The 22,912-nt window shown below is 45.9% G+C and overlaps 1 protein-coding gene across 9 annotated transcripts in view; it reads left to right on the forward strand.

Moving 5' to 3' along the window:
• Positions 1–22,912, forward strand: part of TIAM1 (TIAM Rac1 associated GEF 1) — a 370,474-nt gene that overhangs the window by 171,394 nt on the left and 176,168 nt on the right. Inside the window, exons 1-2 of one of the 9 annotated variants that reach the window (XM_025872224.2) lie at positions 6,301–6,405; positions 11,971–12,145. The exons of 5 other annotated variants lie outside the window; for them this stretch is intronic. The gene's annotated coding sequence lies outside the window, so the exon portion shown is untranslated. Of the gene's footprint in view, positions 1–6,265; positions 6,406–6,895; positions 7,165–11,970; positions 12,146–22,912 lie in introns of those variants that run through there. 3 more of the 9 variants (XM_025872277.2, XM_073891275.1, XM_073891265.1) reach the window with 3 other exon arrangements.

Below are 22,912 nucleotides of genomic sequence, written 5' to 3' on the forward strand. Positions count from 1 at the left end.
AGGGAAAAATAAGATGAAATCAGAGAGGGAGACAAGCCATAAGAGACTCTTAATCATAGGAAACAAACTGAGGGCTGCTGGAGGGGAGGTGGGTGGGGGGATGGGGTAACGGGGTGATGGGCATTAAGGAGGGGACTTGATGAAATGAGCACTGGGTGTTATATGCTACTGATGAATCACAAAATTCTACCTCTCATACAAAAAGAAAAAAAGAAAATACTCTTTGCACATTGGATTTTTGTTTACATTAGGGAAAATGGCACCAAGTGCTCCTAGAGTCCATAAAATCTAAGGTCTATGTTCTTCGAAAGGAAACACAAGTGAATTCTCATTTGCATGTCTCCTCTGACATTAGAAGTCATTTAGTTTTCATTGAATCTATGCCTGTTACTAGCAGAGAACTGTGTAAGGTGTCAGGTGTTAGAAACACATTTATGGGTATGGTCCTTGTCACTTCACTGTTGCTCCCAGGTGCTAGGTGTGTCCCTTACTGTCGCTTTACCTTGTTCCCACCTACCCCTCCTCCAGTATGTTTTGGTCTGTAAATTGTGGAATGGTAGTTTCCAGTGTTTTAATATAAAATAAAAATCAAAACCCTCAATAACAAAAACAAGTAACTAATATGTTGGTTGTCCTTGGTGAGTGCCAAGGGCCTGTGTGTCTCACTGTGGCGATCCTCATGAGGGGGCTTGCTGCTTCCCCACAATAGGGACTTGAGGAAGGGCTCAACAGGTCTATGACCCCTGAGTCTTAGAAGGCCCCCCATGCTCCAGTCTGGTACATAACTGGTATCTGGCCTATATTTCTCTCCATGACCAAAATAGCAATATCAACGTGAAAAGCTTGAAAACATATAAAACACTAACATGGTTGGTTGCTTATTTCCTGACTGAAAATTGTGTTTGTACAATTGGGGGCCCTTTACCATTTAGGGGAAGTGTTGGGTATGTGCCCTATATGAAGCCCGTTAACCCATGTAACCCCATGGATTGTCAGTAGGCATTGATTTCAACTTCCCATTTTACTGAAAGGGAAGCCAGGTGGCTTGCTCTAAGTTATTCCTCTGGTGGTTGGTGGAGCGGGGACTCGGACAAGGCCTTATTTCACATCCTTGCTTCTCCCTTGACCAAAGGAGGCCTCCTCAGTGGGACTGCTCCCTGAGCCCCAGTGGGAGACGCTCCCTGGGGGCTATATTGAGGACCGTAAGGCTGTCCTGACTCCACACATTCTTTGGAGAGAAGGCAGAACTGAAATTAGAGCTTGACTTCCTATCTTCTTACATTAGTTATTCAGCACGACCGCGCTTTTAGTGCCAATAATAATTATTATTGTTTATTGCTGCTGAGCAGAGAGGTGTCTAAAAGAGCCCACACCAGGAAAAACCCAGATGCTCTCGCCCCCACGAACCACATGTACGTCTTGTGCAAGGCTCACAGGGCCCTTGGCACCAGCCGCCTCACTGTGTGTGTGGGCAGGACAGCATCTGGCCCCATATGGTTGATTGCGAGTCAGTGTGTGAAGGGTTCATGGACTTTTCCTTTGGCTTCTTTGTTACCTTTATCCTCAGGTTGCACTTCCTGCCTTTTCCCCCTTTCCCTTCCAGTTCCAAGCATGGCTTCAGTTGTAAGTATGAGAGCCACCAGTGAGTCCTGAAACTCTTGACTCTGGTGTGTTCCGTAAAACGTTGTTGTGTGAGCACTTGTCATTTGGGGCACTGAAAGCAATGGGAGTTTTAAAATTGTGGGAACACATGATTGGAAGATAGAACTAGGAAGCGAGGGAATATTAAGTGGGCTGTTACCACTTAAACAGTTGAGGAAACCGAAGCCTCTGGATTATAAGGGACTTGCCACACATTCAGTTCCTGCAGGGTATTCTGGATCCGGGTGGTATTTAAAGGCTATAAGAAGTTTCTTGGCCTCTTTTTGACAGACTTTATATTCTTCAGGATTACTTCTGCTTCTTTTGTTAGGCGTTTAGTTTTCAGATGGAGAAAACTCTGTTCAAAGCCACTAAGTTTGCTTGGTGCGAGGTTTAATTTTAAGTTTTAAAACATTTTTGCGTCAAATCAAATTGAATGGGGATCTGCACTTGAAGACATCGTCTGAAAGGTCGAGCCTCGCCTTTTCTCTCAGAGAGAAGGAAGGCTTCGTCCAGGGGTGAGTCAAGGGTTTTCACACATGTCAGCGTTCTTGGTGAGCCTCAGACCACCAAGCAAAAGGGTGGGTGGGATGGATCCATATTTAGACTTTTGGTCCGTTTCAAATGTGAACAATTGATTCTGGCAATCAGTTCGGTAGCCAACCGCAAAATGTCTTCATAAAAAAGCTTTTGAATTTCTATAGCGATACCGTATGACTAACGGGATCTGGATTTGGATCTGCAGTGATGCTGTGTGTGGGGGGGTCATCTCTTTGGACACAGATCATCAACACCCCTGTTGGGCTTCACCTAACTTGAGGAGGAGAATGCTCTTTTTCTCTAGCTTTGCTGCTGTTTGCTCTTGTGAGGTGACATAGGTGACGGCAGGGTTGATGTGGGTACTTGTTTGCCTCGCGCCTGGGAACCCACCTCAGCTGTCTATGTGAGCTGGGAAAGGTGGCGAGAGGCAAGCTCCTTTGCAGGAGTTGTTGTCAAAATCTTGGACCTTGGCAACCCTTTCTCCGTTAAGCCGTCCTGATCTTTGATCCAGTTGGCTCTGAAGACCCTTGGACAGAAATCCAGAAGAGTCTTGCTTAAGGAAGGCATTGGTGTTGTTGAGAACACAATTTGAAAGGAATTTTACAAGTCAGCTGTTGTAGGTCAAACTTATAAAACAGCAAGATAAAGCCTGAATTAAAATCTTTGGGGAAGGGGCGCCTGGGTGGCTCAGTCGTTAAGCGTCTGCCTTTGGCTCAGGTCATGATTTCAGGATCCTGGGATCGAGCCCCGCATCGGGCTCCCTGCTCAGCGGGGAGCCTGCTTCTCCCTCCCCCGCTCCCCCTGCTTGTGTTCCCTCTCTGGCTGTGTCTCTCTCTGTCAAATAAATAAATAAAATCTTAAAAAAAAAAAATCTTTGGGGAAAATAAACTCTCCATAGTTTTTTGTTTCTGAGCATCAGTTCAACTGACACAGGGAAAGAGAAGCTGTCTGACCCTTTCTGAGTTTTCCTCCACATACCAAAGGTTTTCCAACATATATTTATTTATTCATTATATGGGCTTCTATCTCTGTAGCTAGCTCTTGTGTAAATATCCATGACCAGGACAAATACCTTATAAGGGTGTCATGGCTTCGAGTTTTTCCAAAATATTTTTGCATAAATCTTTTTATCTGTGGTAACGTCTGATTATTTTTGTAACTCGTGTCATTTAACACTGTCCCCTGCTTTATTTAGCCTGATCTTGGAAAATTGTTAAGCACAAAAGTCAGCTGGGCTCCCTCTACTGGTTGCATTTCTTTGGAACAGAAACACTGAACATTCCTGATTAAGTTACTTCTTTTGGTGGGACTCATAACTGTGCTCACATTTTCTTTTCCTGAATTTGTATGGCTTTTAAGAAGCAAGACTAATGGCATTTAGAGCTGCAGGTAAAGAAGCTGGTGACATAACGAGGGATAGGGCGTCCCCCTTCCTGCCCATTTGTACAGGGGCGTGCAGAGGGGATCCCCAGCCTGGCGTCCTTCATTCCTTGATGCCAAGAGCAGTTCCCCTGTGAGGCTGGTGGCCACTGCCTGAGGACCTCTTGGTCTCACCTGTATCAGGTGTTTTGCAATCTGTCAGCCACTGAATGAAACCAACAGGTTTTCTATGTGCTTACAGTTTGTTCAGGCTCTTGAACTCAGGGTGCCCTGCGGATTCCTCCAGAAGCTGCTATAGGAGAGTCTTTATTTACTGGCCTGAGAGATAGGCAATGAGGTGAAGACAGATTCCATTGCATCCACGTGCATTTATCACATACCGACCATCCTTGGCTCCGAGGGAGTTCAAGGGGAGTGAACCCACTGTCCCGTGCCCCGTTCTGAGAAACAGTAAGCAACAGGAACAAGACTTGTCCCGGCATTCTAGAGTTCAAAGAAACACTTCTTAGGTAATGATGAGACCAGAAAACCTGTAGAGAAGATGTTTTCACTTTGTAGGTCCTTCACCCTACCAGGTAGACACGGTGGGGTTTGCATCTTTTTTCCTGTAAGTGATTTGTAACTTTCTTTTCGATAAGCCATAATGAGGTTAAACATCCTTCCTGTTCTCAGTGGAGTGTCTCCAGCTCAAGACTGTCAATGGAGAAATGAGTCTGGTAGCTGCGATAAGCCTTGCTTTGTCCGTTCACAACCCCTACCCTGTCTCCTCCCCCCAGACGTGCTATCTGTGATTCTAAAGCTGATACCCTCACCTTACGTCAACTTCCTCCCCACCCCCTTCTTCATTATTTCCATCTAAATTTGACACAGGTCCTTAGCTTCATGAGTGCATAGGCTTGAGGCTGTGCCGCCAACCCCTGAATGCTTTCCTGCTTCTGCCTCCAGTGCCCACTAGCTCTGATCCCACGCAGGTGGTCCAGCCATCAGATGCTGCACAGTGGAAAAGGAGGAGAAATGCTCTTCTATGTCCTTATACGTCCCCGGAGAGTCTCTTCCTGATGTTGATGATTATATATGGAATGAAAAAATTCAGTGACTGTCGATTGTGAAGCCTGTCTCCCAGGGCTTCTCGTTAGCCAGCAGTACTGGCATTTGGGGGCTGGATCATTCTTTGTTTTAGGAGGCTTTCCCATGCAGCATCTGTGTCTTCTGCCTGCTCGATGCCGAGAGCTTCCCCAAGTTGTGACGACCAAAAATGTCTTCACTATTGTTGAATGTTCCCACTGGGCAGAGTTACTTCCTGTTAAAGACCACTGCTGATTTCACGTATCCCGTCTCTTCATTCTGCTCCTTCAGAATTCTCCATGGACATTCTTTTGTTCATTTGCATCCTTCTTTTAACAAATAGCTATGAATTTTCTACTCATGCCGGCCTCTATGCAAGGTACTAGGAATATAAAGATGAGCTAGGCATCTCCTTCTTCATGTTCATATATGTATGAGAATATATATATGAGTCAGTTGTGAATGTATCATGGTTTCCACTATTTTGTGTTTTATCATTTATTATCTTGAAAGTTCCCTTTTCTGAATGTTGCTCCCAGCCTACAACTCTGGTAGGCGGTTGAGTAATTAGGACTTCTTTAATGAATGTTGTGTTTCTGTTTCTGTAGCCTGGGTCTTTGAGGAAAGTCCTTGCAGTGTGGGTCAGTATCCTTGGCTTTGACACAGCTATTAACCTTGTAAAATGATAATGCTCTATTAATCTATCAATTTCATCCATGAACGCTTCAACTGTTACAGATATGGCCTCCACTTGTCATTCCAGATCTCCGATTTTCTTATGTTGTGATTTCCTTCATTTTCTTTAACCAGCCACCTGACGCTTCATTTAACGTGTGTGGTCATTTTTTTAGTGTTATTTAACGAAACTTCTGTTTCGGAACCAAGGTTAGGTCTAGCGAAGGGATGATCATTGGATTGCTTTTGGGTGGACTCTGAAGTTAGCTTGCATCCTTTAGAATCTCAGAAACTGTGGTACGAATGTTGCTCATGGAAAATCAAGTTTATGGCAGCTATTTTTCTAGGGGGAGGAAGAGGAGGACATATTTCAGGGCGGAGTTTACAGATGGCTCCAACTATGTTGGTAATTTTAATTTTTTTGCTGCATAATGGATACTTGAGGGTTCACTATCTGATTTTCAAATATATTTTTGCATGTCTGAACTATTTTGTGGCAAGTTTTGTAACACAGCTTTTTGTTTTTCCGTCCCCCACTCTTTTTAAGTAGACGTTGAGGAATTAGGTTTCTACTGGCTAACCCGCCCACATTCCTACCTGTGCAGAGGGGGTACTGTGCACTTATTTAAGATTTCTAGCTTTTTAAATTAAAAAAAAAAAAAGAGGCCCTGCCTTCTTGCCCTGTACTGCCACCAAAAAAAAAAAAAAAAAGGGACAGGCACTTAAGCTTTCTGCAGGGCGACCAGGTTCATCTGTGAGATGGTTCAGGTCTGTTAGGAATAAGTTTTCCCCAAGGTTGTGAGGAGCCCAGAGCTGGGACTCTCTGAGCGGCCCGCGGCCAGAGTTCTTGGTCTTGGAAACGCCAAGGGGAGAATTAAATTGGGGAAGGAGGTGGAGACGAGGGAGGTGACGGTGGGTGGGGAGGAGCGACAAACCCTCTCCAGCACACCCAAATGACCAGATTCCTCGCTGCACGAAACTTCGCAAGTTACGCCCACTCCCTCTGCACGGAGCCGGGGAAGGAGGCTGCTTCCTCATTTCTGTTACTGGAAGTTGGGAGATGTGAGGCAAGACGGGGAAGCATGTGCGCCTTGCTGAGCAGCGGTGAGCGTTCATTTCAAGCCCATTCTTTCTACCGCCGACTTTCTTTGTGTTGGGTGGTTGAGGGCACGCAGCCCAGGTGGCTGTGGCCGAGGAGTGGCCGGCGGGAGGGGGACCTGCGCGCCCGGAGCCCCGCGGAATCGATGAGCCGCGTCTCCACGCTGGGCTGGGGCACCCCGGGGGCGCCGCCCGTGTGCGTTCTGGCTCCAGGGTGAAGGGTTGGGGCGTTGCGAGCCCTTCACCTTTCCCCCTTTGCCTTCCGTATCCAGGGATCCTAAGGGGTAGGGCGGGAGGGAGGCTGCCCGATCAGGTTACCCACCAGAGGTGTCCCCATGGTCCCCGCGATCCGGCTGCGCGGTCTGTAATCACAGGTCACTGCTGTTGAAGATGAAGCCCCTGAAAAGCTTGGGGTTCCACATTTCCGAGGGAATGTTCTGAAGCTGAGGCGCTCGGACAGCCTCCTGGGTCAGGTTGGGAATTCTATAGGGAGGCATCAGAAGTCTTGGGTTTCTCATTAATTTTGTGTCTGATTCAGTTCACCTCAAGACGTCCTAGTTACTGAGGTGTTATTGGTGTATCTGGAACTTTTTTGAAAATAGCACATTTTTCGGTGGCAGCTGCTTTATCTCCGGGTCAGTTGCCTAAGTCAGATTTGGGTGGAGTGGGGAGAGGAAGTTTGTTGGGTGGAGGCCGGCACCCCGGTTAGGATCGTTGCAAGTGACGCTTCATATATGTTCCAGCAAATGATGAACTTGGCCAAAGGTAAAGACATTCTTGCAGACATTTTTTAGCTTTTATTTGAAACCCCTTTTAGAGCTTCGTGGTATTTGCTCACCGCAGTGGGGGTCCGATGGAGGCTTTGGGGCTAATTTACGTGTTTCACCTCTTTTCTATCCAGTCAACAGGTTAGTACAGAGCAGTGGGAGCTGTGTGTGTGTGTGTGTGTGTGTGTGTGTGTTAAGCTAATCCTTCATATGAATTTTTAGGGAATTGTCTTATTTTTAGGGCACCTTCACGGAGGTAAAGAAATGTGCGGCTGTTACCGTGTTTATAGAAAACCAAATTTCATTTTATAGGTGTTTCTCCCAGATCTGGGGTGGGTGCAATTAGGAGGGTGTGAAGAGCTGGTTTTTATTGTCTTCCTGATACCAGAATGGCACAGCCTAGCTTTCTCAGTGCACCTTCCACTTGAACTTTGGGGTCAGGGGACAAGGTGCTGTGGCCATAGTTTTACTTAGTTTGCTTTCACCTTCCAGCTTCCCCGAGGTTAGTGAGACAGAAGTAAAATGAAATGACTTTTAAGCCAAAGCAGACGCGTCCCAGGGAAGAACAACAGGTTCAGGCTGTTGCATGGTCCAGGCTGTTACAATGGCCAGAGTCCTGTGTTCTGGCTCCTTGAGGATCAAGACAGAACATGGCATGCAGATGTGAACTTGATGCTGACATAAAGTGTGTGGTCCGCTTCCCCCACCCCCAAGAAGGGCTGTAGCAACTCACTCAACAGGAAAGACAACCAAACTGGATCTTGTGATAGTGCTGGTGAAACTGACTAATAGATCCTTGCTCACATGGAGTTTTATGGAACAATAATCCTTAGCCAGAGAAAGGGACTATATTATTCATGAAGGTATATAGACATCGTCACATGGGACTGTTTCATGCAGACGTTGAAAATTGGATGAATTCTGCTATATGAATTAGGTAGTCTCAGGTAGGTGTGAGAGAATATTACAGTTTCTGTATCATTATTTTTTTCTTAAGGTCTCCTTACTTTCCCATGAATATCCTGGTTTGACTCTGATTTTTTTTCGAAGTTACAGATTCAATTTGTTTAATAGAAATAGGGCCATTAAAATTATCTTGTTTAAGTAGTTTTTTTTATAGGAAGTTTCCTATTTCATGTAAATTTTAAAATTTATTGGCGTAAAGTTGCACAAAATATCCTTTTATAATATTTTAAAAGACTAGAAATGTTTCCTTTTCCTTTTCCTTTCTTTTCTTTTCTTTTTTTTTTAGGGTGGGCAGGGGCAGAGAGGGAGAGAGAACCTTAAGCAGGCTCAACACCCAACATGGCCTAGATCTCACGACCCTGAGATCATGTCCTGAGCCGAGATCACGAGTCAGACGCTTAACTGACTGAGCCACCCAAGCGCCCCGAAATGTTTCCTTTTTTATTCTTAGCATTGGTTATTTGTGCTTTTCTTCTTCTTGATCAGTCTTGCTAATTGCTATTATCAATTTTATTGGCATTTGGAAGAACGAACTTTGGTTTTTGTATTTTAAATGAAACAAAAACACTGCCTCCTTTCTTAAGTTTACATGCATTTTAAAAGTCCTGTGCTGTGGAACACTGTCAAAAAAGATTTTAAGAGCCTTTAAAACTAGGTAACTGAGTCTCCTAGCTGTAAGGAGGCAGACATTATGTATTTATTTTATGTGTCTTTGAAATAATGTTTCTTGGTTTTATTAAAACATACCTTGTTTTCTTGAGTATCCGACACAGTGGATCAAATTGTTCTAAGTTGGTTTTTTTATCTTCACTGGGGCACACCCTGTGAAATTGTTTTGGAAACATCCAGCTAGAATTTACATAAGATTTACTGGTAATTTAATGTGAATTGTAGGTGCTTTCAACTTACTTGACAATACAGATTTACTTTGTACTAGAGCAGAACAAATTTGCTGTAATGACTGAAGAAGAAAGTTTCGTTTTTGTTCCTATGTAATGCATGAGTCTTGGCATTTTAACGATTTCTCAGAAAATCTGAGTTTGTGACAGTTTAAGGACAAGAACTTTAGAGTCAGAAGGAGCTGGATCTGAATTCTTTTTGCTATTTTTAGAGTTTCTTTTAAGTAATCTCTACATCCAGGGTGGGGCTCGAACTCATGACCCTGAGATCTAAGAGCTGCAGCATGCTCTACACACTGAGCCAGCCAGGTGCCCCTGGATCTGAATTCTTTTTTTTTTTTTTTAATTTTTTTTTCGATTTTATTTATTTGAGAGAGAGAGACAGAGATAGTGAGAGAGCACAAGTGGGGAGGAGAGGAAGAAGCAGGCTCCCCACAGAGCAGGGAGCCCGATGCGGAACTCGATCCCAGAACCCCGGGATCATGACCTGAGCCGAAGGCAGACGCTTAACCGACTGAGCCACCCAGGCGCCCTGGATCTGAATTCTTGCTCTTGCCACTTTTAGCCCTAAAATTGCCTAACCCCTCTGCGCTTACATTTCCCCTCCTGTGAGGTAGAAATAATGAAAACTACATGAGGGGCTGTTGGTGAAATTTCTTATTTTTTTTTAAGATTTATTTATTTATTATTTAGAGAGAGTGTGCGTGTGCGCAAGAGTTGAGGGAGAATCCTCAAGCAGACTCCCTGTTGAGCTCTGAGCTTGGGGTTCAGTCTCAAGACCCTGAGATCATGATCTGAGCTGAAATCAGGAATTGGACTGAGCCACCCAGGCGCCCTCCCTTGTGGGATTTCTACATGTGAATTGGAACAAATCAGGCACTTATCATTGTCGCACATTGCGTGTTTCCCCGTCCTGCCCTTTCTGGTTATACTTCTAACCTCACAACTTCTCTCAGTGCCTTCCTTCCAGAAATGTGAAAGGTTATTGCAACAGAATAAAACAGAGCCACTCTGGGGCGCCTGGGTGGCTCAGTCGTTAAGCGTCTGCCTTCAGCTCAAGTCATGACCCCAGGGTCCTGGGATCGAGCCCCGCATCGGGCTCCCTGCTCCCCGGGAAGCCAGCTTCTCCCTCTCCCACTCCCCCTGCTTGTGTTCCCTCTCTCGCTATGTCTGTGTCTGTCAAATAAATAAATAAAATCTTTAAAAACAAAAACAAAAACAACAAAGCCACTTCTCCCATCTGTTCTCTCTTCATTATGGGGGGTTATCAGGGTCGCTTTCCGTATTTTCAGTATTTTCATCTTATTATCCAAGTTGATTGGTGGTATACTGGCTATATATTTTTCCACTCCAATTTTTACCTTGTCTTCCTGGGATTATTATTTTTTTCTTCAGTTTATCTCACTTCCTTGAGGGTCTTACTGCTCTATTATTTCCTTCCTTCCTTCCTTCCTTCCCTCCTTCCCTCCTTCCTTCCTTCCTTCCTTCCTTCCTTCCTTCTTCCCTCCCTCCCTCCCTCCCTCCCTCCCTCCCTCCCTCCCTCCGTCCCCTCTCCCTTCCTTTCTAGAAATGAAATGAGTATGCAGCTCAAAACTTGTCAGAGACTGGGATGTAAGTTAGTGGGGTTATTTCTATGAAGGCAAAGTTTGTTAGATTTAGTTATTCCAGAACTCTCGTTACTCCAGAAAAGATGCTCAACAACACTATTCATTGGGGAAATGCAATTCAAAACTACAATGGGACCCCACCATCTCACTACCCAAAAGACAAGAAATAACAAGTGTTAGGCTGTGTGAGAAAAGGGAAGCCCCGTGCACAGTTGGTGGGAATGTCAACTGGGAGGCAGACGGTGCTGATGATAACTGTATCTGTTTTTGATCGCCATTGCATTTTTCTGAGAATGTTTTTGCAGCACCGAAAGTTCCTTGGTACTTTGGGGGAAGTGTGGATTGTTGAATGCTATGGCTGACCTCAAAACCAAGAAGGGAAATGAGAAGTATGGGGCGGAGAAGGTTTGGCTGGGTAATATTCCTCCACAGAGGAATATGGCATTATTGAAGTCATCCAACTTTAAGCTGTTTGTTCTCCCTGGGGTCTGTCAATTGAAAAGGTCCTGGGGAATATATGGCATCATTAGCGAATGTTTCTTTATGTGTCTAATAGCACAAGGGGTGGAACGGGGGAAGGGAAGGGGTTGTCAGCTGGGGGAAGGCTTTGCAGTGCTCTGCGCATATCATTCACTGCTCTGCCCAAGGAGTGAGTCTTGGTTTACATTTTGTGTAGGAATCTGCATCATCTGGGAAGTGATTTTTGAAGACAGCAGGTTGCCTAACTAACTGCCTTGGGTCTGGCCCGTCCGCTCTGACCCGGTGTGCTGAGTAACTCTGCGGCTGTTAATACTGGTTAGGGTTTTTATGAGAGGGGAACAAGGTGTATAGTCTTCATCAGTGTTTTGCAATACCACTCCTCCAGTTTATTTTGATTCTGTTGCTTGAAAACAAGTATTAGCCTGGCCTTCATTGGTAAAATTTGGGCGGGGGAGTGGGGGAGAGATCATGGCTTTTGGAAAGTTTTACTTGTTTAACAGTTAGGGGGGGATTTGTGAGGTCTTGTAGTGAAGCACAGAGCCTCATGTGATACCTTGGAATTGTACGCCTCAGTGTTTGAGATTTCCGACTTCTGTAAATTCAGAGATTTTTGTGGGCAAGAATAACCATGGCCAAAGTGCTCTCTACAAAGCCATGGTTGAATAAGGGCCTGGTAAATACTTCTTTGCTTATTAAGATACTAATACTGAATAGTAATTTATTGAGTGTCTACAGCACACCCAGTGCTTTTCCTGTGTCATCTCAGTAATGTTTCAGAGGATGATCCTGCCTCTAGAAGTATGTAAAAAAATGAGCACAAAACCCATTATTTTCCTGTGTCTGCTCTTGTAGGTAGAACCAGTGTGGACTGAGGCCCACCTTTCTAGACCCGAAAGCCAGGAGGAGAGGAGGGTTGGTACCATGGGGTGTGAAACTCTGAATCCTAGTGTCTTACCTAGGATGTGAGCAGCCCCTCCGGATGGCACGTTTGGAGATCTTGAGAGAAGCCTCTTCTGTGTGGGACGGGGTAAGTGGGGCATTTGCACAACGCTGGGAAGGGAGGACTCAAAAACTTTTAAAGTCTTTATTGTCTTAGGACCCTGCTCAGATCGTCCTGTCTGGGGCCAACAGGAAGTTCATTATCTGTGACTGCCGTTTCCTGGAAACAGGGTTTGCTCACTTGCCTTTGAAATAGATTTCCCGGGAACCCGTTGTTGGGTCATGCCATGGACAAGCCAGGCCTCCGGGCTTGCGGAAGGGGGTGAAGCGGTGCATCCCATGTCAGGGTCACCGTGGGCTGGGTCCGCCCCTTGTGAATGACCACTGATTTGCCTTGATTCCTTGTGCTTTGACTCATGAGGAAGAAGATTCCCATTGATTCTCATATTATAGTGTCTCAGACACTTCACAGGGTAATGACCCATCTTCCCACCTTTGTCTTCCGCGCATCTCTTTTGCCTGCCCTTGTGATACCCAGAAAGGAGAAGAAGGAATTGTTTTGGAGTGCAGCAGGGGAAGCTTGGTATCAGAATGCGCTTTTTCTGGGGCTGTTGGATGTGAGATCATGTTCCTTTTTTTTTTTTTAAGATTTTATTTATTTATTTGAGAGAGAGAGAGAGAAGAGGAGTGGGGGGTGGGGAGGGGAGGGGAAGCAGGCTCCCTCCCCCTGAGCCGGGAGCCAGATGCAGGGTGGATCCCAGGACCCCGGGATCATGACCTGAGCTGAAGGCAGACACTTAACCAACCCCACTGAGCCACCCAGGCGCCCTGAGATCAGGTTACTTTTAACAGGCAGGGCGAACCTTTGTCTAAACGGGGAGGTAGGCTTGATTCTTGGGGAGTATTGCAGGGAGGCCTCACTGCTGTGCTCAGATTGGGGTCTTCATGGCATGATAGCCAAGGAGCTTCCCGCTGGAAGGATCAAGTTGGTAAACGTGCAACATTACAGGCACTCAGGGCAAAGAAGTAATGCTACCTCCCGGTGAGGCGTGAGTCAGCAAGAAGGGTTGTGTGTACTTCACTTTCCCTCCTGCCAGGTGGGGACACTGGCATGTCAATCCTCATTTACTTCCTCAGCAGGGAATGATTTAGACCAAAAGGGCCTTTATAACTAAACAGAGTTGCAATTATGCTTTTCAGGTTTGCCTTCCTCTCATGAACAAACCCACCAGAGCCTTGTCATTAGGTAGCATGCTGCCCTATTTTCACCCTTCCTCAGGTTTGGGTAGGAGGCTGGCCTCTCCAGAATTTGAACAAAATACTTGACTGCCGACTTGGTGGAGAGGAGGAATCACAGATGTTTCCTGAAGCACCATCCCGCGAGGTGTTTTCTTCCGACATTGCTGTACCAAGAGCACTTAGCCTGAGACCTACCCTTTTATCAGATTTTTAAATGCACAACCACAGTGTGAGTCGCTCTAGACTCTCTTGTAGTGGCTCTCCAGAACGTAGTCATCCCACGGAACTGAAATAATGTCCCTGATGATTAGCGACTTCCCATCGCCCCACCGACCGGCTCCTGGCAAGCACCCTACTGCTTCCGTGAGTTAGACGGTTGGAGAGTCCTCATACAAGTGGAATCCTGTGGCCTTTGTCTTTCTGTGACTAGCTTCTTTCTTTCTTTTTTTAAAAAGATTTTATGTATTTGATTGTGAGAGAGAGCGCAAGTGAGTGAGAGAGCAGGGGGAGGGGCAGAAGGAGAGGGAGAAGCAGGCTCCCCGCTGAGCAAGGGGCCCGATGCGGGATGCGGGGCTCGATCCCAGGACCCCGGGATCATGACCTGAGCGGAAGGCAGACGCTTAACTGACTGAGCCACCCGGGCTCCCCCAGGGTCTGTGCTCTTAACCAGAACGCTCCCTTGTGTTTCTCCGAGTTAGGGCTGCCTGTCCTTTTCTGTATGTTTGCCTCAGCGAGTATTAGAGTGACTGTCATGGGGTGTTCTGGAATGACCTGCCATAATGAGTGACTGCCCGGCTGACTGCTGCAGGCTGTTCCCCCAGTTAGCCTTATTGAGTCCCTTTCTGGGCATTTGTCCACTCATTTCCCCTCCTAAGATGACCTCCTACTAGCTCTCTTTCAGTGTCAACTCCAGCCCACTTCCTCCTTGCCCCCTTTCCAGTGTGTTCTAGCCTACCGTCCTTTCCCCCCTCAGAACCAGTAGTATTTGTCCAAGGTTGCCTTGGACAGCAGTCTCCTCTACAGTTTTAGTTACCCATGGTTGATGGTCAGCCATGGTCCACAAGCAGGGGATCCTCCTTCTAACGTATTGTCAGAAGGTCTCTAGTAAACCGTGAGAGACTCTGGACTCAGGGAAACAAACTGAGGATTACAGAAGGGAGGGGGTAGCTGGGTGTTGGCTATTAAGGAGGGCACGTGTTGTGATGAGCCCTGGGTGTTATACACAACTAATGAATCGTTGAACACTACATCAAAAACTAATGATGTACTATATGTTGGCTAATTGAATACAATAACAAATAAAAAAAAGATCACTAGTAGCCTAATACTACGTCACAGTGCCCACCTACTCACCTCACTTCATCTCATGAGGTCAGCGGTTTATGGTCTTCCGTCAGCACAAGCAGAAGAATGAGTAGAGCACAGTAGGATCTTTTGAGAGACCACATTCATATACCTTTTATTACAGTATAGTGTTATAATTGCTTTGTTTTCTTATTAGTTATTGTTAATCTCTTACTATGCCTAATTTATAAAGTAAAGTTTATCATAGGTACATATGTATAGGAAAAAACAGCATAGGTAGGGCTTGGTGCTGTCCGAGGTTTCAGGCATCCACTGGGGATCTTGGAATGTACCCCTGCAAATGAGGGGGGGGCTGCTGTATATCTTCTCTTCCCCCTGGTTTGATTGTAAATCCTGGGGAGCTGTGATTGTGTGCCCCAAACCACAGAGTAAGTGTTCAGTGACTCGGTTCTTTGGGGATTAATCGAAACCTAGTCAGAGCTGCCCAAAGAAATGCCAAGGTTGTTTCCAGGTTCTGTGAATGAAGGGAAATAACGTGGTCAAAGAAAAAAATTGAAAAAAAAAAAAGGGACAAATCTAAAAATTGTTAGCCCATTTTTGTGTGAGCCCATGTGTGCATTTTCACTCTACAGCTGTTCAAGTTGAATCACAGAGTGGATGTCTCATCTCTTGGCTTCAAGCACGGTGGCTAACCATTCTCCCCCCCACCCCCGGGGGAATTTAAGTAGATTTATATGATGAATAATGTGGGTTTTCTTCTAATACTTGAGATGCAGTTTGACAAGCTTCATGTGAATAGTAGGTGAAACATGTCAAGTCTCTCCCCGCCTCCCCACCCATTTGAAAGATAACAAAAATGTCCCCAGCAGAGTCAGTGTGTTGAATTTTGCTGGTGGCTGGGCACCTGTCCATGGTGACCTCCCCTCTTTGGCCAACTCAGACATACTTTGCCTCCTGGGTGTGCCCCCACCATAAGGTCCAGGAAGGAGGGTTGATCCAAAACTGAAAATGCATACACTGAGCACATCCTGTGTGCCTAGCATTCTGCTGCATGTTCTCTAGCAGAGTATGTGACTGATCCCCACTGCCACCTGGGATGTGCCATTCTCCTCTCCAAGTCCAGTCGATGGAACCCACATGATTTCACTAAAATCACACATTGTGGTGACCCTGGATTTGAGCTGTGTTTTATTTGACTGCTAAACCCACAGCTCTTCCAAGATGTAAACAGGTGTTTAGATGATGATTCTAATGGTCATATTAACTCTAGAATTCTGAGACTTCTGGGTTCTTTGCCAACCTATTCCTTTTCTACCTTAGCCAATTCCCCTTAGCACTTAACTGCTTTTGAATTTGTTAAAGTCAGTATTGCCTGAAATACCATGTTTAGGTGGGACTTTTGGTGAGTGGGGTGTCCATATTTGAAAAACTGCAAGATTAGGGATCTGACTTTATTTTTAGATACCTATCCATGCACGCACACACGCATGCACACGCACCTCTCCACAGGTGAAACCTATTAAGCCCATTCTTTGGACACCCTCAAGAAAGCTAAATAGTTTTATCCTTCTTTTTAAGAAGAAGGAGCCCCTTTAGCTGGACTGAGGACTTTCTTGTCACTGTCTTGTTCTGTAGCGCATACAGCCCGAGATGTTGGTGCTCAGGTCGGATGCAGCAGGATGCCCTGGGTCCTTTGGCTGGTTCTGTCCCACTCCTGCCCACATTGCATAAACATTGGCATGGCAGGGACAGATGGTCACTCGGGAGGCTCCTTTGATGTCACATTTGGTTGCCTGGGTGGGGGGTAGGGGTGGTTGCAGCCAGTCTCCACGGGAAGAGAGGCTGCCTGGGAAATGCCTACTTGACAGCAGGTAAACAAAAGCTTAACTCCAGGAAGGCTGGGTGCCCTGGTCCGTCCGCAGGCTGGGGCAATAATGAAGTCAGGTTTACGTAAGTGCATTTAGCTTGGGAAGAAGCCACTTGGCTCAGAGCAGAGCCTTTTCTCTCTGCTCCTAATGCTTCGTGAAGCTCTGCTTTCTTAGGAGAGAACGTGAATGGTCTGGGGTGGGGGGTGGGGGGTGGTGAAGAAAGTGATGGGATTGCAGATATCTACTTTCAGAGTCAGAGAGAAAATTCATTCCAGAGGACTGGGTTAGCTTTGCTAGAGGCTGAGGTGAAAGTACCTGCAGTCCCCGGAGAGGCAAGCTAGAGCAGTGGGGGCCCTTATCAGTTGGCTGGTCAGGCAGCATCAGTCTGTGTCATGGGGGACTGAGGCTTTGATGGAAGTTTCAGGAAGCATGGTAATGAAGAACACCCAGACAGGGAGTGTGTGAGGCAGCTGAATCGTGCCTGAAAGAAAAATCCAGAGTTGACCGTATGTGACAATCAAGCGGTTTTTTGGTGGTTTTAGCTTTAGAGGGAACACTGGAGGTAATTATGGTTGCCTACATGCAAAGCAAGCATGGAGTTCAGTCAAAGTGGAAAAGCCGAAAGCCACAAGGGTTGATTGAAAGCTTTAACGATTCTAGCCTCTGGGTAAGAATAACTGTTGCTATTTATTTTTCTGATGCTTTTACAGAAGTCCCAACAAACCAAAATAAGGTAATCTATTCAATGTTAACACAGTGACATCTAGTTTCTAGGCTTCACATTGACTGGGAAGGGGGAGGACGGTTAGTTCATTTATTCATTTCTCCAACAAGCCATTCATTGGGTGGTTCTGGGTATCATTGTTGGAGGTGTCCATGGAGGACTCAGGTATGACACACGCTCACACTCCCTCAAGGAGCTTACAGTGCACTGTGCGAAAGTTACTGGGCCTCATGAGAGCTATCATCTAGAAGTTTGGTACATTTGAAGGGTCAGGACATGAGCCGTTCAGCGGTGGAATGATCGGGAAAATTAAGGATATTACTGATTTCTGTTGCGTATTAAGAGCTTACACTCTGTCTGGCACGGTTTTAAATGCTTAACATGTATTAACCACATTTAATCCTCCCAATAACCCAGGGAGCTGTGTATCCCGGTTTCTTTCACAGCCCAGGAAACGGAGACAGAGAGAGGTAGAGATGACACAGCCCCCTCACGGCAAGTCCAGGTAGACTCCTGGGCAGTCGGCACTCCCGGTGACCCCTTGCTTCCGTGGCTCTTCCCATTTCTCACTTTCCTGTGTTGCTAGAACTCGCAGTTACAGTATTTCTTTGTTTTTAGGAAACCAGAGATAGGGGTGCGCGGGTGGCTCACTTGGTTGAATGTCTGACTCTGATTTCAGCTCAGGTCCCGGTCTCTTGGGTCCTGAGATCGAGCTCCATGTTGGGCTCCGTGCTCAGTGCGGGGGTCTGCTTGGGATCCTCTCTCTCTCTCTCCCTCTCCCTCGGCCCCTCCCCTCTCGCCAATAAATAAATAAATCTTAAAAAACATAAAAAAAAAAAAGAAACCAGGGGCAAACATCCAGTGTGGATGTATTTCTGTTCACTTTTTTTAAGTTTTAAAATTTAATTTCTTAATTTTTTTTTTAATTGAAGCCTAGTTGACACACAGTGTTACATTACTTACACGTGTGCAACAGAGTGATTCGACAAAGTCACAAAGTCTGTCCGTTGTGCTGTGCTCACAAGTGTGGCTATCCTCCGGCTATTTTTTTCAACATTTGGAGAAATCTAGTTTGTGCTGATCTCTGATGGGCCGTTTAGTCATGAAAAGATCTAACCAACGAACTCTTCCTTAGGTCCTTGGAGGGTGATTTTAATTATCATATAAATAGCATGAATATGAGTGTGGGAGTTTTATTACTCAGTTCCTTGGTGGTGGTTTGAAGGTTTTCTTTCTGGGTGGGTCTAGTGTCGAGGTTGATAATGCTGGAAGCTGTCTCTTGCCTAGGGCATAGCGATTTTTCTGTTTTGGTGAAGGATGGTTCTCTGTGTTTTTGTTTTTTTCAAATTAGGTGAGGGAGGTAAGCAAGCGTAGTCATTTGTGTTTAAGCAAAATGGTTCTCATTATTTGCCAGTCAATGTTTATTTAATAAAATGCGAAGCGGAGAAGAGCACCAGGCTAGACGTCCAGTGACCCAAGGGTTTTTGATGTGCTCTTCCTAACTCTCTGACATTAGGAAAGCTAGTTGTTGGGGCAGAAAATGACGTAGTCAGGGTCCTTGGGATGTACGGAAATCTCTTTCTGTAGGGCAGCGAGAGCCTGAGATCGGGGTATTATGTATCAAGACTCAAATGTGTTTCTTTTAGACCCAGATGCTGTGGCTGCATTTTATATTTTTGGTGTTCTACTTAAAACATTGTGTCACCCTCTGGTTGTGTTTTCTTTTCTCTCTTTCCTTTTTACTCCAGGAAAAGGGGGTTTCATGTAGGACGAAAATGGAAACTAAAGAAGAGACAGAATCTGGAAGTAATTTTCGGCAGCAGAGAAATTAAACAAAATGAGAAAACACACCATTTTGTTGCTAGCCGGGTGAAGGGAACATAGGAGCGTGTACTTGTTTTTTCTCGGTGATTGGATACATTATATGTGGATGGCTTTTTCATTGGGACCGTATAGTTAAAAGAAAGCAAAAAGCAGATCTGAATGTTAAATATTTCAATCTTCTCAAGAGCACATCAAGTTGGCATTTAAACTCAGATCGCTGGCCTCTTATTTCTATAATTTGAAATCGGATTGCAATCCCGCAAGTGAGAGCCCTTAGTTCAGGTGACCCCTGTCTCTTTATCCATCTGGCCTTCTCCGGTTCTCTTTTTAACTCACAAATGGGAGTGGGTGGGAATGCCCAGCAATACTTTGAATGTGGTAAATACAGGATGTGGGAAATTCATCTGCGAAATGTCAGCCTGAAGTAGACATTGCGTAAATGTCTACATGTACAAATGGAAAATGGAAGGCCTGCTAAAATGCCTTGTGATTGGATTTGCGAATTGAAAGCTGGTATGGCATCGTTGGGGATTCCCAGTCCTGAGCAGGATGGCAACGTGGGGTCTTTGACACTAGGAATGCATTTCGATTTTAGAAATGTTGACAATGAATTTTGATGTAAAAAAATCATTGAGAAAATGCTTCCTTCTGGTGTATCGCATCTTAAAACATGTTTGAGTTCTTGGATATCATCTTTCATCGCATTTCCCTTGAGAGATGGCTGGTAGTCCCTTGACCAGTTTTGGCCTGACGACTCGCAGTCTGTGTTTTGATGTGGTGAATTCGCCTTTTCCAAGACATGGATCTATCTGACTTGAGATGCCCACATTTCTTACGTTTTTTTGTTTTTAGTAATTCTAAGTGGATTTTGGCAGGATCGGTTGAATGGATGCTTAGTTTCCCAATTAATTTTGATACCTGTGCAGGGACTTTTATGAGTCTTTGTTTTAAAATTTGTCATGATCTTGGCTGAACACTTGGTCGAGTGTTCGAAACACATTTCCCAGTCAGCAGTTTGTTTCGCACCTGCTTTGTGCTGCTGCGCTCAGGGAGAGGCTCGTGGAATTCAGGCGTGGAGATGGCTCTCCACCGGAAGTGACAGGCTAGTGGCTGCCATTGAGAAACAGGGGTTAAGGGTCATGGAATGGACAACGAAGTCCCACAGACAGGTTTCATGAATAGGGACAAACGAAAATACTCAAAACACTTTACATTTCCGAGTTTATAAGTCCATTCGAAGTGCTTGAGAAAACCATAGTGTAGGGAATGGATGCATGTATGTATGAAACTAGAACCAGACTTCTTTGCCAATGTCATTTCTCAATAAGGTTCTTGGAAAGAAGGACTTTCCAGCATAGTATGGAGCCTGTTTTGTCTTTACCTCCTGAAGGTTTTTCCTCTCTCTCTATCGTTTCTGTATTCCTAAAATGCTGGTGAAATCATACAAACACGTGCACCACACCCCGCACTCGGGTGTCTACAGCGGCTTTCGTCATAATTGCCCCAACCCGGAACAACCGAGATGCCCTTCGGTAGGCTAAGGGAGAAGTAAACTGTGGTTATCTAGACGATGGAATGTTATCCACCCCGCAAAAGCAATGAGCTCGCAAGCCGTGAGAGCCATGGAAGCCCCTGAAGGGAGGCGATCTAAAGCACTGTGACATTCTGGAAAAGGCAAAACGACGGAGCCAGGAAAATGTCCGAAGTTGCCAGGGACTTGGCAGAGGGAGGCAGGGATGAACAGGATTAAAATCCTGAACACGGGATTTTAAGGGCAATGCAGCTACTCTGTATGATCATTATAATGGGGGATATATGTCCTTATACATTTGTTAAAACCTGCCTAGTGTGCACCGTGAAGCGTGAGCCCTGATGCAGACTCTGGATTTGGGGTTGATGATGTGTCAATGTAGGTTCACCGAGGGTAATAGATGGACCAGTCTTTGGGGGGATGTTGATCATTGACGACGTTGTACGGGTCTAGGGGCAGGAGGCCCCCGAGAACTCTATATTCTGCTCAATTTTGCTATGAACCTTAAACTACTCCATCTAATAACATCTATGTAACAACGGCAAACCATACAAGCTGAAGTTGAGGAAACAGCTGTGAATTCCCTCCATGGTATCCAGTAAAAGGTCTCTTGAGATTCCTTCTCTAAGTCATTTGCAGCCCCTCCGCTTGGGCGGCAGCTGGTGGACAGCATGGAAGATTCCTCGTGGGGCGGGGGGCTCTGGTGTTCAGAGAACTGGGGTATGATGATGATGGGGATCTTCCCTGGCGGCTTCCTACCTATGAAAGCATTGACTTCAAGTTCCTATTTTTTTCCTTCTGATCCCGTATTATGCCAGTGTTTTTGTTACTAAGGATGCAGTTTTTGATGAACTTACTCCTTTGGTAGATTCCACTTCAGTGGGACTTTTCCTGTGTTGGGCCTGGTTAGGGAGGAGTTGACTTTGGTAGTATTTAAAAATACCGTGGCCTGGAGACCAGACATTGCCCTTTCCTGCCTTGATCTTGTTCTTTCTCCCTGGGGAGTTGCCAGGGGAGCTGTGTGCACTGGGCCCATGAACATGGGACTGAGCGTTGACACAGATTTTTCTGGAAGTTTACACCAGTGTTTCTCCTTGCAGGTTGTCTGTCACTTTTCCGAAGTCACCACTCATACCTTCACCACATACTTTTTGAGCACTTCCCTTTATGCCCGGCCACTTCTACCTTCCGGGGCTATAGGAGTGAACAAGACCCAGAAAGAAGAATCTGCATGTGTGTAACTGGCATTCTGGAGGCGGGAGACAGACAGTGAACAGTGGTTAAAACATGGGGTTTATTGGCAGGTTATCATTGCAGTGGGGAAATAAGAAGCAAGGAAGGGGCCAGGAAGAGTCGGGAGTTTGAACTTTCGAATTGGGGGGGGAGAGGAAAGGCTCGCCGCGGGGGTGACTATGGAGCGAAGATGCTAAGGGATTGAGGAAGTGAGGTTATTTTAACAGCCGGAGCCATCTACAGAGAGAGAAGCAGGGGGCCTGGCCTGCTGGAGGCTACTGGGGCTCGGGGTGGAGAGAGCGTTCTGGAGAGACAGGAGGTGAGACCGGGAGGAGCGTGGCAGGGGTGGGGCTGGTGGGACCGCTGGTGGGAGGGGAGACCTTTGGCGGCTTGTGGGTATGGTTGCCATCAGACACCATCTGATTTAGGTTTCAGGCCCTGTTGAGAGTAGGTTACACAGCTCATTTCGACCCTGTGGCTGGTAGTAACCCCTGAGTCTGAGCAGTGATGATTGTGTTATTGCTCACACAGCCCTGATCTTACTGGTGCTCTTGGGGCTTTATTAATAAGGATTTTTTTCTTTTATAACTTCTGTAAGCACAGGTCTCTTTCTTTATAGTTAGTGAGAAAAGGGACTTTGCTCATGCAAGTGTAGTTAGCCGATGAGTTCTATGATGAGTTCAGAAATGCTCAGAAAGGGGCCGCCTGGGTGGCTCAGTCGGTTGAGCGTCTGGCTCTTGATTTCGGCTCCGGCCATGATCTCAGGGTCCTGGGATCATGCACCGCAACGGACTCCGCGCTTAGTGGGGAGTCTGCTTGAGTTCCTCTCCCTCTGCCCCTCCTCCTGCTCTCTCTTTCTAAAATAAATAAATAAATCTTAAAAAAAAAATGCTCAAAGATGATGTAAGGTTCTCTGTAGCCCCGTGTTTTGTTTATGTTCAAAACAGTAAAGTCTCCCTCCCTCCATTTGGCTCTGTTTTGCCTCCGGGAGCCCCCTTCTCGCCTGTAACCAGATTGGACTCTTTCCATGACATCACCTCCCCCTGCCCCCTTTTTGGTTCCAGCTGCTCATCTGGAGTCTCCGTTCTGAGAAAAGTGAAGAACGTGTCAGATGTGTCACTGTCTCACCTA

Source organism: Callorhinus ursinus, unplaced genomic scaffold (genome assembly GCF_003265705.2).
Source record: "Callorhinus ursinus isolate GAN/ISIS: 27379988/994484 unplaced genomic scaffold, GSC_fseal_2.0 scaffold1, whole genome shotgun sequence".
In the NCBI taxonomy this organism is placed as follows: domain Eukaryota; kingdom Metazoa; phylum Chordata; class Mammalia; order Carnivora; family Otariidae; genus Callorhinus; species Callorhinus ursinus.